At 38.8% G+C, this 14459-nt stretch overlaps 1 non-coding gene across 1 annotated transcript; it reads right to left on the minus strand.

The window, feature by feature from the left end:
- Positions 1-10017: 10017 nt before the first annotated feature.
- Positions 10018-10125, minus strand: LOC148562278 (small nucleolar RNA R71). Its single transcript, XR_015887390.1, has one exon. It is a non-coding gene; the product is annotated as a small nucleolar RNA R71 (small nucleolar RNA).
- Positions 10126-14459: the final 4334 nt, after the last annotated feature.

A 14459-nucleotide genomic window follows, 5' to 3' on the forward strand; every position in this document is an offset into this window, starting at 1 on the left:
CGAGCCATCATGATCCATAGCATCATGATTGGAGAGGAAGTAGAAGTTCATGAGGTTATATCCCAAGAACTCTACAAGGTGGTGGATAAGTCTTCTACTTTGGCAAGGTTAGCCTTCCCTCACCTCATTTGTCACCTCTGTAATTCAGTTGGAATTGACATAGAGGGAGACATCCTCATGGATGAGGACAAGTCCATCACTAAGAAAAGGATGGAGCAAACAAGAGATCCCACTCATGGACAAGAGCATGAGGAAAATCCTCATCATGAAATCCCTGAGATGCCTCAAGGGATGCATTTTCCTCCACAAAACTATTGGAAGCAAATCAACACCTCCCTAGGTGAATTGAGTTCCAATATGGGACAACTAAGGGTGGAGCACCAAGAGCATTCAATCCTCTTCCATGAAATTAGAGAAGACCAAAGAGTCATGAGAGAGGAGCAACAAAGGCAAGGAAGAGACATTGAGGCGCTCAAGCACTCCATAAGATCTTCAAGAGGAAGAACAAGCCGCCATCACTAAGGTGGACCCGTTCGTTAATTTCCTTGCTTTTTATTTTCCTGTTTTTCGAATTTTTATGCTTATGTTTATTTATGTTTGTGTCTTTATTACATGATCACTAACATCTAAGTGTCTATGCCTTAAAGCAATGAAAATGAATCCATCACCTTTCTTAAATGAAAAATGTTTTTAATTGAAAAAGAAAAAGAAGTGCATGAATTTCGAATTTTAAAACAGTTTAGTTATTTTGATGTGGTGGCAATACTTTTATCTTTCTGAATGAATGCATGAATAGTGCATATTTTTTGAATTTGTTGTTCATGAATGTTAAAATTGTTGGCTCTTGAAAGAATGATGGAAAAGGAGAAATGTTATTTGATAATCTGAAAAATCATAAAATTGATTCTTGAAGCAAGAAAAAGCAGTGAAAAGCTTGCAGAAAAAGTCAATAACCCTTTAAACCAAAAGGCAAGGGTAAAATAAAAAGGATCCAAGGATTTGAGCATCAGTGGATAGGAGGGCCCACAGGAATAAAATCCTGGCCTAAGCGGCTAAACCAAGCTGTCCCTAACCATGTGCTTATGGCGTGAAGGTGTCAAGTGAAAACTTGAGACTGAGCGGTTAAAGTCGTGGTCCAAAAGCAAAAAGAGTGTGCTTAAGAGATCTGGACACCTCTAATTGGGGACTCCAGCAAAGCTGAGTCACAATCTGAAAAGGTTCACCCAGTTATGTGTCTGTGGCATTTATGTATCCAGTGGTAATACTGGAAAACAAAATGCTTTGGGTCACGGCCAAGACTCATAAAGTAGCTGTGTTCAACAATCAACATACTTGACTAGGAGAATCAATAACACTATCTAAATTCTGAGTTCCTATAGATGCCAATCATTCTGAACTTCAAAGAATAAAGTGAGATGCCAAAACTGTTCAGAAGCAAAAAGCTAAAAACCCCGCTCATCTAATTAATACTGATCTTCATAGATGTTTTTGGAATTTATTGTATATTCTATTCTTTTTATCCTATATGATTTTCAGTTGCTTGGGGACAAGCACCAATTTAAGTTTGGTGTTGTGATGAGCGGATAATTTATACACTTTTTGGCATTATTTTTAGTATATTTTAGTTAGTTTTGATTATGTTTTTATTAGTTTTTATTTAAAAATCATTTTTCTGGACTTTACTATGAGTTTGTGTGTTGTTCTGTGATTTCAGGTATTTTCTGGCTGAAATTGAGGGACCTGAGCAAAAATCTGATTCAGAGGCTGAAAAAGGACTGCAGATGCTGTTGGATTCTGACCTCCCTGCACTCGAAGTAGATTTTCTGGAGCTACAAAAACCCAATAGGTGCGCTCTCAATTGAGTTGGAAAGTAGACATCCTGAGCTTTCCAGAAATATATAATATTCCATACTTTTTCTGAGATCTGATGGCCCAAACAGGCATTCCAAGTCAGCTCAAGAATTCTGGCGTTTAACGCCAGAACTGGCACAAAAGCTGGAGTTAAACGCCCAAACTGGCACAAAAGCTGGCGTTTAACTTCAACAAAAGTCTCTACACATGAAAGCTTCAATGCTCAGCCCAAGCACACACCAAGTGGGCCCATAAGAAGATTTCTGCATTAATTACTTATTTCTGTAAACCCTAGGCTACTAGTTCTCTATAAATAGGACCTTTTGCTATTGTATTTACACACTTTCATAGACCTTTTCACGTTTGGGAGGCTGGCCATTCGGCCATGCCTAGACCTTTTGTTCTTATGTATTTCCAACGGTAGAGTTTCTACACCCCATAGATTAAGATGTGGAGCTCTGCTGTTCTTCATGAATTAATGCAAAGTACTATTGTTTTTCTATTCAACTCAAGTCTATTTCTTCTCCAAGATATTCATTCGCACCCAAGAACATGATGAATGTGATGATTATGTGACACTCATGACCATTCTCACCTATGAACGCGTGACTGACAACCGCTTCCGTTCTACATGCAAACAAGCTTGAATGTGTATCTCTTGGGTTTTTAATCTAAGATTGGAACCTTCTTGGTATAGGATAGAATTATTGGCGGCCATTCCTGAGATCCGGAATGTCTAAATCTTGTCTGTGGTATTCTGAGTAGGATCTGAGAAGGGATGACTATGACGAGCTTCAAACTCGCGATTGTTGGGCGTGTGACAGACGCAAAAGGATCAATGATCCTATTCCAACATGATCGAGAACCGACAGATGATTAGCCGTGCGGTGACAGCGTGTGTAAAACATTTTCACTGAGAGGACGGGAAGTAGCCATTGACAACGGTGATGCCCAACATAAAGCTTGCCACGGAAAGGAGTATGAATGATTAGAAGAAGGCAATAGAAAAGCAGAGGTTCAGGAGAAACAAAGCATCTCCATACGCTTATCTGAAATTGCTACAAATGAATTACATAAGTATCTCTATCTCTATCTTTATTTTATGTTTTATTTATCTTTAATTATCAATCCTCCATAACCATTTGAATCTTCCTGACTGAGATTTACAAGATGACCATAGCTTGCTTCAAGCCGACAGTCTCCGTGGGATCGACCCTTACTCACGTAAGGTATTACTTGGACGACCCAGTGCACTTGCTGGTTAGTTGTGCGGAATTGTAACAAAGTGTGATTCACGTTTGAGAGCTCCAAGTCCTTTGGCGCCATTGTTGATGATCACAATTTCGTGCACCACACACCCTGATGTTCAAGTGGCACGCCCATATTGGTGTGTCTCCTTGAAGCTTGGCATGCCATGGCTAGGTCTTCAAGTAGCACGCCCAAGTGTTGGATTAGAGTTGGCGTGCCACGTCTTCGACACCAAGTGGCACGCCCAGTGTGTATCCTCTTCTGGCGTACCACGCCCATAAGTTCAAGTGGCACGCCCAATGGTGTACAATGGGGTTGGCGTGCCATGCCCAACCTGGCATGCCACGCCCCCTTTGTGGCCTTCACTTTGCTCTCTGGAGAATGTAACTGGCGTGCCACGCCCATTTTAAAACTTTGAGAACCCTTTCTGGAAAATACAACTGGCGTGCCACGCCTGGCTCCTGGCGTGCCATGCCCATATACTTTCATGGAGTTTGTTCCAAGTGGCACGCCCAGTTTCACACGCCCATCTTTATTTTATTGTTTTCTTCCCTTTTTGTTGCTCTTTTCACCTGAAATTCAGCACAAACCCATTTCAAAGCAATGTACCATAATATTTATCAATTAGTTCATGAATTGCTATGATTTAATGAAATTATGATCTTTTATGGTCCTTTTTAGATAAGAAAAAAGGGTAAATGATACAAGTCATCACAACACTAAACTTAAGCTTTGCTTGTCCCAAGCAAATCAATGTGAGTCATTCTTAATTGAATTGAGATTTGACTTTAGAGAGATGCATTCATTACCAAAGATAGGGCTACGTGTTAACTCATGCATGAATCTTATTGATTTAATGTCATAATGGACTCCTAGACTCTTGAGGATTCTTCCAAGTATTTGCCTTAGGACCCCTTTCTATTGATTGTCACCATGAAGTAGCAAGAATTGTTTCTTTTTCTTTGATAGTTCTTTCCTTTTTTACTTCTCTTTTTCCATTGACCACGACTCTAAATGTTTTGTCTTAAGATGACCCTTTAGTTAGGCTTTCAATTAACACTCCCAAACCAGTTGGTTTTAGGGTACTAGGTGTTGAAACACCCCTAAGAATTTACTTGCCCAGGTCTCTCTTCTTGACACATCTTCACCACAAGCATCTACTAGGATCTCTAACTCTTTTGAGATGTTGGTGTTTCCTTCCATCCTAGTAGTTGATGCTCAGAGTCTTGGGTCTTTTTGCTTACTACTTCTTGGTTCTATGGATATTCAAGGGACATCCTTGGCCTCTACTTGTCATATCCCTCAAGTCTAGTTGCTCATCATAGCTTATTTTCTTTCAAATTCATTCAAGGTCTCATACTTAAGTCTTTCTCTCTTAGTTTTAAATAGTATCACTTGGTCTTAGTCTTTTTTACTCTTGTTTTTGCACAACTCACCATAGACTCTTATGGAAACAAACTATTCTTTTATTTGATGATCATGAGACTTAAACAACATTGAATTTTCTTCCTTTAAATGAAAGCATAAAGGACTCATAAGACACTTTAAGCACAAAGAAATTAAAGCAACAACTATTGCAACTACTATCAACTACTAACAGAAATTCAGAATTTAAAAACTTGAGATTATCAACCATGAGACTCAACAACCTTTGATTCTTGGAGCATCTTCAATTCATTGGCCCTTTTCCTTTGTCTTTCTTCTTAGAGGAGGAGTCATCACCATTTTTCTTTGAGGATCCTTCTTGTGCCTTGGTGTCCTCAGGCTTCCAAAATCCCAACCTTCTCATGTAGGTCCTCTTAGCCTCTATATGTTTGTCTACTGTCTCTTCTTGCCTTGCACAGAGTTCTTCCATCTTTTGCATGTATGGTGGATATTTGGGGTTCATATCGGCTACTGCATTGCACAAGTGGTTCAGCTTTGCTTGTGCATAGCAGTCATATTGCCTTCTTGCTATGGTTCTGGCTTCAAAAAGGGCTCTGAACTCAACAAGATTCCCTTGCTGGATTTGCTGTTGCTCCATCACTGTGTAAAGCTAGCTTTTCATTTCTCCCCAGTTGAATTGGCCTTGCTACCCCTTCATGTACTTGATAAACCACTATTTTATGGTTTATCTTGTGCTAATTTGAGTGGTGTTTATCAACTCTTCACCCACTTATTCATATGATTTGCATGATTTCACAATCCCTTCCTAATTTTGTTCTATAATTAAAAACTTGCTTCCCAAGCCTTTAAATTACCAAAAAATTAATTCTCCTTTATACCATTCGATGCCGTAATCCATGTGTTAAGTGTTTCAGGCTTTATAGGGCAGGAATGGCTTAGAGAATGGAGAGGAAGCTTGCAAAAATGGAAGGAACAAAAGAAACCAACGAGATAACCAGCGGCATCGACGCCCACGCATAGCTCACGCGAGCACGCGATTTGGAGAAATTCACAGTGACGCGTGCGCGTACTTGACGCGTACGCGTGGACTGAAGTTCGCACAACGACGTGAGCATGCACGCGTGGCAAGGAAAATCGTCAAGCGACGCGCACACGTGACTGACGCATACGCGTGACATGCGCGATCTGCAGAAATAACAGAAAATGCTGGGGGCGATCTCGGGCTGAGTTTTGACCCAATTTTTGGCCCAAAAACACAGAATTTGAGCCAGGGAACATGCAGAGACTCAACAGATGTTCACACACTCTCATTACACATAGTTTTAGTTTAGTTTTCAAATCCTAGAGAGAATTCTACTCCTTCCTCTAGGGTTCTTGATGAGCGGATAATTTATACGCTTTTTGGCATTGTTTTTAGTATGTTTTTAGTAGAATCTAGTTACTTTTAGGGATGTTTTTAATAGATTTTGTGTTAAATTCACATTTCTGGATTTTACTATGAGTTTGTGTGTTTTTCTGTGATTTCAGGTATTTTCTGGCTGAAATTGAGGGACTTGAGCAGAAATCAGATTCAGAGGTTGAAAAAGGACTGCTGATGCTGTTGGATTCTGACCTCCCTGCACTCAAAGTGGATTTTCTGGAGCTACAAAACTCGAAATGGCGCGCTTTCAATTGCGTTGGAAAGTAGACATCCAGGGCTTTCCAGCAATATATAATAGTCCATACTTTGGCAAAGAATTGACGACGTAAACTGGCGTTCAATGCCAGCTTTCTACCTAAATCTGGCGTCCAGCGCCAGAAAAGGATCCAAAACCAGAGTTGAACGCCCAAACTGGCACAAAAACTGGCGTTCAACTCCACAAATGGCCTCTGCACGTGCAACACTTAAGCTCAGCCCAAACACACACCAAGTGGGCCCCGGAAGTGGATTTATACATCAAATACTTACTCATGTAAACCCTAGTAGCTAGTTTATTATAAATAGGACCTCTTACTATTGTATTAGGCATCCTGGATTGTATTTTGATCCTGTGATCACGTTTTGGGGGCTGGCCATCTCGGCCATGCCTGGACCTTTCACTTATGTATTTTCAACGGTAGAGTTTCTACACTCCATAGATTAAGGTGTGGAGCTCTGCTGTTCCTCAAAGATTAATGCAAAGTACTTCTGTTTTCTATTCAATTCATCTTATTTCTCTTCTAAGATATCCATTCGCACCCAAGAACGTGAGGAAGGTGATGATTATGTGTGACGCTCATCACCATTCTCCCCTATGAACACGTGCCTGACAAACACTTTCGTTCTACATGATATAAGCTAGAATGAATATCTCTTAGATCTCCTAACCAGAATCTTCGTGGCGTAAGCTAGAATGATGGCGGCATTCAAGAGAATCCAGAAAGTCTAAACCTTGTCTGTGGTATTCCGAGTAGGATTCAATGATTGGATGACTGTGACGAGCTCCTAACTCGCGATTGCAGGGCATTAGTGACAGACGCAAAAGGATAGTAAATCCTATTCCAGCATGATCGAGAACCGACAGATGAATAGCCGTGCCGTGACAGGGTGCGTGAGCATATTATTCACTGAGAGGATAAGATGAAGCCATTGACAAGGGTGATGCCTCCAGACGATTAGCCGTGCCGTGACAGGGCATTGGATCATTTTCCCGAGAGATGACCGAAAATAGCCATTGACAGTGGTGATGTATCACATAAAGCCAGCCATGGAAAGGAGTAAGACTGACTGGGTGAAGATAGCAGGAAAGCAGAGGTTCAGAGGGACGAAAAGCATCTCCATTTGCTTATCTGAAATTCCTACCAATGAATTACATAAGTATCTCTATCCCTATTTTATTATATAATATTCGAAAACACCATTATCACTTTATATCTGCCTGACTGAGATTTGCAAGGTGACCATAGCTTGCTTCATACCAACAATCTCCGTGGGATTCGACCCATACTCACGTAAGGTATTACTTGGACGACCCAGTGCACTTGCTGGTTAGTTGTATCGAAGTTGTGACAATCATGAATTAAGATCAGAGCACCAAGCTTTGGAGCCATTACCAGGATTTGTTCGAGCCTGGAGATCACAATTTCGTGCACCAAGTTTTTGGCGCCGTTGCCGGGGATTGTTTGAGTTTGGACAACTGACGGTTCATCTTGTTGCTCAGATTAGGTAATTTTCTTTTTGTTTTGTTTTCAAAAATTTTTCAAAAAGCTTTCAAAAATTTTTCTTTTGTTTTTGAAAAAAAATAAATAAATAAAATAAAATAATAAAAATAATGTTTTCAAAAATAAATTATTCTATGGCTTCAAGATTTTTAAGAATGAATTCTAGTGTTTCATGAAACATGTTGAATCCTATCTGGCTGTAAAGCCATACCCAAACTGCTTTGGGATTGGTATTCAACTAATCACTCCAGTCCATGTAATTATATGCTAAAGCTTGGCTGGCTATTAAGCCATGCCTGACCCTTTTATTGGAGCTTTAGAGCATAAGATTCCTGGAATTCATATTAAAAATTTTGGAATCCTTATTTTTCTTTTTCAAAATAATTTTTCGAAAAATATAAAATAAAAATCCAAAAAAAATTTAGAAAATCACAAAAATAAAAAATGTTTCATGTTTCTTGTTTGAGTCTTGAGTCATATCATAAGTTTGGTGTCACTTGCATATGCATCTTGCATTTTTTCGAAAATATCATGCATTCATAGTGTTCTTCATGATCTTCAAGTTGTTCTTGGTAAGTCTTCTTGTTTGATCTTGATGATTTTTTGTTTTGTGTCTTTTCATGTTTATCATATGCATTCTTGAATTCTTAGTGCGTAAGCATTAAAGAATTCTAAGTTTGGTGTCTTGCATGTTTTCTTTGCATTAAAAGTTTTTCAAAATTGTGTCTATGATGTTCATCTTGACATTCATAGTGTTCTTGGTGTTCATCTTGACATTCATAGCATTCTTGCATGCATCACATGTTTTGATCTAAAAATTTCATGCATTGCATCTTTTTAGTGTTTTTGTCTCTCATCATAAAAATTCAAAAATAAAAAAAAATAATAAATATCTTTCCCTTTTTCTCTCATCAAATTCGAAAATTGAGTTGACTTTTTCAAAAATTTTTTAAAATCAAGTTGTTTCTCATGAGTCAAATCAAATTTTCAATTTGAAAATCTTATCTTTTTCAAAATCTTTTTCAAAAATCAAATCTTTTTCAAAATTCTTAGTTATTTTCGAAAATTTCAAAAATATTTTTCAAAAATCTTTTTCTTATTTTTATACCAAATTTTCGAAAATAACATAATCAATTAATGTTTTGATTCAAAGATTTGAAGTTTGTTACTTGCTTGTTAAGAAAGATTCAAACTTTAAGTTCTAGAATCATATCTTGTGATTTTTTATGAATCAAGTCATTAATTGAGATTTTAAAAATCAAATCTTTTTCAAAACTAATTTCAATCATATCTTTTCAAAAATATCTTCTTATCTTATCTTTTTCAAAAATATCTTTTCAAAATATCATTTCTAACTTCCTAACTTCTTATCTTTTCAAAATTTGTTTCAACTAACTAACTAACTTTTTGTTTGTTTCTTAACTTTTTCAAAACTACCTAACTAACTCTCTCTCTCTAATTTTCGAAAATATCTTCCCTCTTTTTCAAAAATTTCTTTTTAATTAACTAATTATTTTTATTTTTAATTTAAAAAAAATTTCAAAAAAAAATACTAACAATTTTCAAAAACCATTTTCGAAAATCACTAACTCTTTTTCAAAATAATTTTTGAAAATTATCCCTCCCCATCTTATTCTATTTATTCATTCATATCCTAACATCTCATCTCACATCTCTGCCATCCTCACAGTTGTGTTTCTTCCATTATAGTACATTCTTTGTCTCCCCCTCTTCTTCTACTCACACAGGGATCCCTATACTGTGGTATAAAGGATCTCTATTACTATTATTATTTTTCTGTACCCTCTTCTTTGTCATATGAGCAGGAGCAAGGATAAGAACATTCTTGTGGAAGCAGATCCAGAACCTGAAAGGACTCTGAAGAGAAAATTAAGAGAAGCTAAAATACAACAATCCAGAGATAACCTTTCAGAAATTTTCGAACAGGAAGAGGAGATGGCAGCCGAAAATAATAATAATGTAAGGAAGATGCTTGGTGACTTTACTGCACCTAATTCCAATTTACATGGAAGAAGCATCTCCATTCCTGCCATTGGAGCAAACAACTTTGAGCTGAAACCTCAATTAGTTTCTCTGATGCAGCAGAACTGCAAGTTTCATGGACTTCCATCTGAAGATCCTTTTCAGTTCTTAACTGAATTCTTGCAGATATGTGATACTGTTGAGACTAATGGAGTAGATCCTGAAGTCTACAGGCTCATGCTTTTCCCTTTTGCTGTAAGAGACAGAGCTAGATTATGGTTGGATTCTCAACCCAAAGACAGCCTGAACTCTTGGGATAAGCTGGTCACGGCTTTCTTAGCCAAGTACTTTCCTCCTCAAAAGCTGAGCAAGCTTAGAGCTGATGTTCAAACCTTCAGACAGAAAGAAGGTGAATCCCTCTATGAAGCTTGGGAAAGATACAAACAGTTGACCAAAAAGTGTCCTTCTGACATGCTTTCAGAATGGACCATCCTGGATATATTCTATGATGGTTTATCTGAGCTATCAAAAATGTCACTGGACACTTCTGCAGGTGGATCCATTCACCTAAAGAAAACGCCTGCAGAAGCTCAAGAACTCATTGACATGGTTGCTAATAACCAGTTCATGTACACTTCTGAAAGGAATCCTGTGAGTAATGGGACGCCTATAAAGAAGGGAGTTCTTGAAGTTGATACTCTGAATGCCATATTGGCTCAGAACAAAATATTGACTCAGCAAGTCAATATGATTTCTCAGAGTCTGCATGGAATGCAAGCTGCATCCAACAGTACTCAAGAGGCATCTTCTAAAGAAGAAGCCTATGATCCTGAGAACCCTGCAATAGCAGAGGTAAATTACTTAGGTGAACCTTATGGAAACACCTATAACTCAACATGGAGAAATCATCCAAATTTCTCATGGAAGGATCAAAAGCCCCAACAAGGCTTTAATAATGGTGAAAGAAACAGGTTTAGCAATAGCAAGCCTTTTTCATCATCAACTCAGCAACAGACAGAGAACTCTGAACAAAATGCTTCTAATTTAGCAAATCTAGTCTCTAATCTATCTAAGGCCACTGTAAGTTTCATGAATGAAACAAGGTCTTCCATTAGAAATCTGGAAGCACAAGTGGGCCAGCTGAGTAAAAGGATCACTGAAATCCCTCCTAGTACTCTCCCAAGCAATACAAAAGAGAATCAAAAAGGAGAGTGCAAGGCCATTGACATAAGCGCCATGGCCGAACCTGTGAGGAGAGGAGAGGACGTGAATCCCAAGGAGGAAGACCTCCTGGGACGTCCAGTGATCAATAAGGAGCTTCCCTCTGAGGAACCAAAGGACTCTGAGGCTCATCTAGAGACCATAGAGATTCCATTGAACCTCCTTATGCCCTTCATGAGCTCTGATGAGTACTCCTCTTCTGAAGAGAATGAGGATGTTACTGAAGAGCAAACTTCCAAGTTTCTTGGTGTAATCATGAAGCTGAATGCCAAATTATTTGGCATTGATACTTGGGAAGTTAAACCTCCCTTGTTCATCAATGAACTAAGTGATCTGGATCAACTGACATTGCCTCAGAAGAGACAGGATCCTGGAAAGTTCATAATACCCTGTACCATAGGCACCATGATCTTTAAGGCTCTGTGTGACCTTGGTTCAGGAATAAACCTCATGCCCCTCTCTGTAATAGAGAAACTGGGAATCTATGGGGTGCAAGCTACTAAAATCTCATTAGAGATGGCAGACAGCTCTAGAAAACAGGCTTATGGACAAGTAGAGGACGTATTAGTAAAGGTTGAAGGCCTTTACATCCCTGCTGATTTCATAGTCCTGGATACTGGAAAGGAAGAGGATGAATCCATCATCCTAGGAAGACCTTTCCTGGCCACAGCAAGAGCTGTGATTGATGTTGACAGAGGTGAAATAGTCCTTCAATGGAATGAGGACTCCCTTGTGTTTAAAACTCAAGGATTTCCCTCTGCAACCATGGAGAGGAAGCAGAAAAAGCTTCTCTCAAAGCAGAGTCAACCAGAGCCCCCACAGTCAAACTCTAAGTTTGGTGTTGGGACGCCACAACCAAACTCTAAGGTTGGTGTTGAACTCCCATATCCAAACTCTAAGTTTGGTGTTGGAGAGTCTCAACAAAGCTCTGCACATCTGTGAGGCTCATTGAGAGCCCACTGTCAAGCTATTGACATTAAAGAAGCGCTTGTTGGGAGGCAACCCAATTTTTTATTTATCTAACTATGTTTTTCTTAGTTATATGTCTTTATAGGTTCATGATCATGAGGAGTCACAAAATAAATATAAAAATTGAAAACGGAATCAAAAACAGCAGAAGAAAAATCACACCCTGGAGGAGCATCTGTTTGGCATTCAAACGCCAGAACAGAGCATAGTTCTGGCGCTGAACGCCCAGAATGGGAGCATCCTGGCGCTGAACGCCCAGAACAAGCATGGTTCTGGCGTTCAACGCCAGAAATGGCAGCAAAGGGGCGTTGAACGCCCAAAATGGGCACCAACCTGGCGCTGAACGCCCAGAGTTGTGTGCAAGGGCATTTTACATGACTAAATTGGTGCAGGGATATAAATGCCTTGACACCTCAAGATCTGTGGACCCCACAGGATCATCTCAGGATCTGTGGACCCCACAGTATCCCCACCTACCTCATCATCTCTCTTCCCATTCATGATCATCCCTTCTACTTTCCATTTACCACTCACATCCATACACCCACTACCTTCAAAATTCAACATCTCTCTCCCACCCAATCCCACCCATATGGCCGAATACACACTCCCATCCATCTCCTCCATATCTTCTTCTTATTCTTCTATTCTTTCTTCTTTTGCTCGAGGGCGAGCAACATTCTAAGTTTGGTGTGGTAAAAGCATAGTTTTTTTGTTTTTTCCATAACCATTGATGGCACCTAAGGCTAGAGAAACCTCTAGAAAGAGGAAAGGGAAGACAAAAGCTTCCATCAATTGTCTATAGCTCAGTGGTAGAACATTTGACTGCAAATCAAGAGATCCCTGAGATACCTCAGGGGATACATTTTCTTCCACACAATTATTGGAAGCAACTAAGGGTGGAACATTAAGAGCACTCCATCATCCTTCATGAAATCAGCGAAGATCTAAAAGCAATGAAGGAGGAGCAACAAAGACAAGGAAGAGACATAGAAGAGCTTAAGGACATCATTGGTTCCTCAAGAAGGAAACGCCTCCATCACTAAGGTGGATTCATTCCTTGTTCTTATTTCTTCTGTTTTCGTTTTCTATGTTATGTGCTTATCTATGTTTGTGTCTTCATTACATGATCATTAGTAGTTAGTAACTATGTCTTAAAGTTATGAATGTCCTATGAATCCATCACCTCTCTTAAATGAAAAAATGTTTTAATTCAAAAGAATAAGAAGTACATGAGTTTCGAATTTATCCTTGAACTTAGCTTAATTATATTGATGTGGTGACAATGCTTCTTGTTTTCTGAATGTATGCTTGAACAGTGCATATATCTTTTGAAGTTGTTGTTTAAGAATGTTAAATATGTTGGCTCTTGAAAGAATGATGACTAGGAGACATGTTATTTGATAATCTGAAAAATCATAAAAATGATTCTTGAAGCAAGAAAAAGCAGCAAAGAACAAAGCTTGCCGAAAAAAAAAAAGTAGGCGAAAAAAAATTTAGAAGAAAAAGAAAAAGCAAGCAGAAAAAGCCAAAAGCTCTTAAAACCAAGAGGCAAGAGCAAAAAGCCAATAACCCTTAAAACCAAAAGGCAAGGGCAAATAAAAAGGATCCCAAGGCTTTGAGCATCAGTGGATAGGAGGACCTAAAGGAATAAAAGCCTGGTCTAAGCGGCTAAACCAAGCTGTCCCTAACCATGTGCTTGTGGCGTGAAGGTGTCAAGTGAAAACTTGAGACTGAGCGGTTAAAGTCAAGGTCCAAAGCAAAAGAAGAGTGTGCTTAAGAACCCTTGACACCTCTAATTGGGGACTTTAGCAAAGCTGAGTCACAATCTGAAAAGGTTCACCCGATTATGTGTCTGTGGCATTTATGTATCCGGTGGTAATACTGGAAAACAAAGTGCTTAGGGCCACGGCCAAGACTCATAAAATAGCTGTGTTCAAGAATCATCATACTGAACTAGGAGAATCAATAACACCATCTGAACTCTGAGTTCCTATAGATGCCAATCATTCTAAACCTCAATGGATAAAGTGAGATGCCAAAACTATTCAAGAGGCAAAAAGCTATATGTCCCGCTCATATGATTGAAGCTATGTTTCATTGATAGTTTGGAATTTATAGTATGTTCTATTCTTTTTATCCTATTTTGATTTTCAGTTGCTTGGGGACAAGCAACAATTTAAGTTTGGTGTTGTGATGAGCGGATAATTTATACGCTTTTTGGCATTGTTTTTAGTATGTTTTTAGTAGAATCTAGTTACTTTTAGGGATGTTTTTAATAGATTTTGTGTTAAATTCACATTTCTGGACTTTACTATGAGTTTGTGTATTTTTCTGTGATTTCAGGTATTTTCTGGCTGAAATTGAGGGACTTGAGCAGAAATCAGATTCAGAGGTTGAAAAAGGACTGCTGATGCTGTTGGATTCTGACCTCCCTGCACTCAAAGTGGATTTTCTGGAGCTACAAAACTCAAAATGGCGCGCTTCCAATTGCGTTGGAAAGTAGACATCCAGGGCTTTCCAGAAATATATAATAGTCCATACTTTGGCCAAGAATTGACGACGTAAACTGGCGTTCAACGCCAGATTTCTACCCAAATCTGGCGTCCAGCGCCAGAAAA

The sequence above is a fragment of the Arachis ipaensis genome, chromosome B6 (assembly GCF_059453495.1).
Source record: "Arachis ipaensis isolate K30076 ecotype BB chromosome B6, ASM5945349v1, whole genome shotgun sequence".
Taxonomy (NCBI): Eukaryota; Viridiplantae; Streptophyta; class Magnoliopsida; order Fabales; family Fabaceae; genus Arachis; species Arachis ipaensis.